Source organism: Morone saxatilis, unplaced genomic scaffold (genome assembly GCF_004916995.1).
Source record: "Morone saxatilis isolate NCDOM2014 unplaced genomic scaffold, NCSU_SB_2.0 Contig16, whole genome shotgun sequence".
Classification (NCBI taxonomy): Eukaryota; Metazoa; Chordata; class Actinopteri; family Moronidae; genus Morone; species Morone saxatilis.
In genome coordinates, this window is record NW_023339718.1 from 14,434,372 (window position 1) to 14,439,584 (window position 5,213).

At 41.6% G+C, this 5,213-nt stretch overlaps 1 protein-coding gene across 1 annotated transcript in view; it reads left to right on the forward strand.

Moving 5' to 3' along the window:
• Nucleotides 1–1,162: 1,162 nt before the first annotated feature.
• rassf2b (Ras association domain family member 2b) overlaps nucleotides 1,163–5,213 on the forward strand; it is a gene marked incomplete in the record, with an annotated part of 11,829 nt that continues 7,778 nt past the window's right edge. The window contains 2 exon segments of the mRNA XM_035659048.1: nucleotides 1,163–1,384; nucleotides 4,831–4,876.

Sequence of the window (5,213 nt, forward strand, 5' to 3'; positions counted from 1 at the left end):
ACTACAAACACAATATCAGCTAACACACTAAGGGCCTTGAGGTGACTCCTGCTTTCTATCAGGTTTTTAGGCTGTTGTAAAGAGGCTACACCTCATGTTTGCTGCTATGAATGCAGCTTCACGGTAAATCACTGTAAACTCAGTTTTAGTAAAAAATAATTTATCATTATAGTTTGTAACATTTCAACAGCTTTGCTTTGTCTGTTGAGTATATGTGACAATTGATGAACAGACCCTAACCAAGATAAGGTGTTTTGTGTCTAAACCTGAACCACAGTAGTGTAATATCAGAAAACAGTTGTTGAATCTCAACTTATTAGTTTCTGAAATGTCACAAATAACTCTCTGAACCATCTGCAGGTGGGCTATCCAAATAAATAATTAATTTGGTTAAATATTAGGCAACTAACAATTACTGTCATCAAAATTACCCACAGCCCAATATGATGTTCTCAAATTCCTTGTTTTATCCAATCAACTATCCACAATCCAAAACATATTTACCATCTTGGGCATTTTTGTCTGAAAAGGGACAGAAACTATAAATCGATTAGCAAAAGTTACTGATTCATTTTCTTTCGACAGCGGTGCAGCTCTTTTAAATATCTTTATAAAACTCTAGTTGTTTTTTTAAAACAAACGCCGTCCCACTATATGTTTTATGTCCGGCTGTTAAACTGCAGCAAGATTTTTAAATTTTGTTTTGTTTTCCCACTTTCGTAGAATCCCATTTCCATCTGTAGAAAAACAAACACAATAGCAAGTCAAGCTGGTGTCAAAATAATATTTTTTTAATCAAATAAATAACTTAAATTATATAATTACATAAAAAATCGCGACATTACTTATACTTGCTATAATTCCCGCCTTCTTTCTTTTTATAAAATCTGTTGTACTTTTTCGGTAAATCAGTAAATTTTGGTTTCCATTCAGTAGTAATGCCCGCCTTCCCCGGACGGACGTTGTGCGCATGTGCGGCTCTCCTATTGTTGTCGTGTTTTCATTCATCTCCGAACGCAGCGCGAACAAAGGCGCGTCAGGACCCTCTGATTGGCTCGCTCTCTGATGGGCTCGCCCTCTGATTGGCCCGCTCTCTGGTGGGCTCGCTCTCTGATTGGCTCGCTGCCGGGGCCCACTGACGCTGCTGTGCCGCGAGCTCAGCCTCCGTCACAACAGATGGATGTCTCGCGCTCTCCTCCTCCCTCCAACAGCTACTGGATGCACGCGCCCCACTGATTGTCTCCAACGGCCGGGACAGCGAGCGAGTTGACCGTTGGAGTTGACCGTTAACGGACGGTTGAACCGCAGCGACGGGAAGAAGAGGGAGGAACCAGGAGAACCAGGAGAACCAGGAGAACCAGGAGAGCCCGCGTCCCCGGGTTTGGTGAGCCGAGATAGGGTCTCCAAAAGTCGGCAGCGTCGATGTAGCTCAGTGGGCAGATCGTGATGTCTGTGGGTTGATGTGGCGATACGGACTGGGTGTAGTTTGATCACCTTCAACACACTTTGACTGGTTTTTACAACATAAAATGCTCAACAGCAACATTTATTTCTTTTCTTTCAACAGATTAATAATCTTGAATCTCATATGTGGCGTGGTTATATATATATTTATATATATATATATTCAGTGATAACATAGGTTTGCTCCCCATAGCACTTTAACGTGAGGGTCCAACCTAAATGTTGAGCATGAAATGTGGATATTATTAAAGTATCTCATCTCATTTGGTCTCTAGCAGGGAGTGTGTGTGAGTAAAACAGGTTACATAACAAGCAGTAGATAGTTAAGATTCCTCTCAGCACACATAAGGCTGGCTAGACAGAGGCAGGGCATCAGGACAGAGACCCTCTGCCTGAATAAAGTGAATACATTAGGCTTTATTAAGCACACTTACATAAAAGTACTGCAAGTCCTGCCTTTATAGATCTTATAATAAGCTTTGTAGAGGGTTTGATTACCATGCGTGGTCATTTTCTGATATTTAGTCTCTGAAACTATACAAACAAATGATCATAAAGTTTAATCAACGCCCGTAAAATCATGAACTGAACATTATAAAAAGGATTTTGCTACGGCTGCATGACAACATATTGCGATATGATTCATGATCGGTGTGGGAGTGATGACTTCTCGTACAAATTGTATTACAAATTTAAATCATGATGATACGAACTTCATTTGGGTCTTTCACAAACAAACATGTTTTCATAAATCTGGAGAACCAGATTTGTAGGCCAGGTAACCACCACTTAGTTAGTAGTCACGTTCAAAAAGCTTAAACCAACGATTTCGTTCCAGTTTTTGCTTGAAAAATAACAAACGATGAATCGATTATCAGAATAGTCGCAGCTCCATTTCTTGTGGATGCATTGTCAAAGGGAGCGAGAATAGTTTCAGCTTGATCTTGACAATCTGGAAACCATAATGTAGATTGGAGTCGAGCCTTGCAACATTTCTGACAACCCCAGTGAGCCTAACAAGGAGCAGGAGACGCAAACACACTATTTTTGGCTCAGTGTTGTGGGGCTAGTTGCCGGAGCTCAGATGTTTTTGGTGTTGCTATGACAATTTTGACAATAGTGAGGCAGAGCGTCAGTAATGTGGAGGCTGAGGGCGGCGGACAGGAGGAGGTTTGGAGCTATTCATCGTCCATTTAAGCAGAAGACTTTGACAGAGGAGGTTCAGAGGCAACAAGGGCAAGAGGGCAGAAAACAACGTGCATGTGTGTCAATGAAAGAGAGAGGAGAGGGGGGGAGAAGAGTCATGGAACTGTTGGTCGTGAGTTTTAATGGCACACTGGATTGGCTTCCTGGTCTTTCACAAACACGAAGGAGAAGCTGAAATGAAAGAAACAGACAGCAGAGGGGAAAGAATTTGGACGGCTGCTAATAAAGTTACTGTGATAGGAAACAGCTGAGCGGATGATGAGGGATTAGACGTGAAGAGACAGAGACGGAGGAGAACGGAGGATCGGTCGGTAGGGTCTACATCCAGCACGGAGAAGACGATCTGAGGCAGGACCGGGTCCACGGTGGGTCCGTCTGGAGGCTTTAAATTCTGCTTTCTGCAGAGTGAGGTGGATCTTTATGTCAGACAGATCGTTTCCACAGAGACGAGGTCGTCTGGTTATCAACAGCAGCTGTCACTGCTTCGCTTTAACGTCAATTTATACATTTTATAGACCCTGAACATGGCGTACCAAAGGTGGAGGTGTATGTGTGGAAGTTGCTTCATTAAAGCTACATTAAAGGTTGCATCGGAGGGATTTTGACTCCTGACCTTCGTATTTCTAAAACTGTGGTTATGTTCCTGGAACCGAGTATTGAACCTCGATACCTTCTGGGTGTCATGTCACCGAGTATTGGCATCAAATGTCCGGTCATCAAGTCTTCATCCCGTAGTTTCAAGTTATCTTATGTTGTTTTGTGGTTTTTACCCACATTTTCTTTCTTTTCTGTTAATAAAAAACATGTTAATACATTTTTATACATAATTTGAACTTTAAAAGTATTACAATTATTATTATTAAAGTATCATATTGATTTCTTTCTTTGAACAATACACAGCAGCAAAGATTTGTCTCTATATTACAACAAACTCAGTCCCTAAACCAGAGTACACAAGCTGCCTCTAGCAGCACACAGAGGAATTATAGGAAATGAAATAAACATCAAACCATGAAATTTAATTCAAAACAAGTTTTGCCTTTGCTGCAGTATTTTAGTATTTAGTATTTTAACATCAGCCTGCTACATAATTAGTTCTAGTGCTACCCCTTAATGTGAGTGTCAATAAATCATCTTATTAGGAATAAATATAGCTGAATATGGTCAGTATGTTACTGTATTTAACGTTGGTCATAAAGGTGGAGAGGATAATATTTTCTGAGGTTGTTAAAGGTTTGAGAAACACTCCACATCATCAGTGTCGCAGTGAGATATCTCCCAGCTCTGTCCTCTGTAAATACACTCATCAATGTTTCTGCAAACTTCTCCCCAACAACAAACACTAAACGGGGCACAAACTCATCACAAGAGTGAACGACCCTCCAGCCGCTTTAAAGGTCAAACGTCCGATTTGATCTTTATCTTCAGTAACATCAAGGAGGGATCAATTTTGTAATCCGATGACAATTTAGTTGACTTACAGTTCACGTTGGTCCTGTGACTCGGTCTGACAGCCGGCCACATGTAGCAGAGCTGCCCTTGACCGCGGCCGCAGTATTACAGACTAATGATTCCCATTGTGCAGGTGAATGGTTAGCGTTTGAGCGCTTGACGTGACTAATAATAGGCGATGAAATATTGATAGGCCTTGGCAGCGGGCTGGGCTGATTGGTGTTTAATATTTAATAAGTCAACACATTTATTTCAGAGATTGACAGCCTCAGGTTTGTCTGTTTATCAGCGTCGTGTGTTTAAAGCTGCTACATCACTCTGCGTGTCAGTCTTTATATCTTTGTTGACAGTGTTTAGATCTGAGCCTTTAGATCGGGGAAGAGGGAAAGGGGAAGGCAGTGTGTGTGTGGGTCTTATCAGTTCTTCTGCCCGTGCTCTTTGTTTGGATGTGCATGATAAATCATTTGTGCCTCTTGAATTGAGGAAGTTTTAGGCTGCGTAAAGGCTGGTGTCAGTTTCCTGTGTGACTGACTGAGTAAAGGAGGAAGTGATATAACGGAAGGGGAGCACTTCCTTTAAACGCCCCCACTCTTCCCCGTGTGTTCGCTATCACACTCGCAAGAAAAGACCCTGAAGGAGCCGACACCTGAGGATAGATACACCGTCGACCTGCCTAACCTTTCCTTCTCTCTTTCTCTCCATCTGCAGCTCCCCCTCTCTCTCTCGTGACTCAACGAGGTCAGTCTTTACTACGGTAAGATCACTTGTAGTCTCGTATCTGACTCTTTATACTATAATTATTTGGCAGCTAAGTCTCTCTGACTTTCAGTTTTATTATTTGTTGTGTGTTACGAAGGCTCTGTGTTATAACATGGAAGGAAACAAAATGAATACGTTGATTTCTCAAAGCCACATTATTGTGGTGAATCTGTGACAGTTACTTATTATTACTTATTTTAATACAATACTGAAATGACATCAGGCGTCGGATGTTTAGGAGGTGATATTTAGCAGGGTTGCCATTTTAGTTTAGCCTGTTAACATGCTGACATTCACAGCACTAAACACAACGTACAGCTGAGGCAGATGTA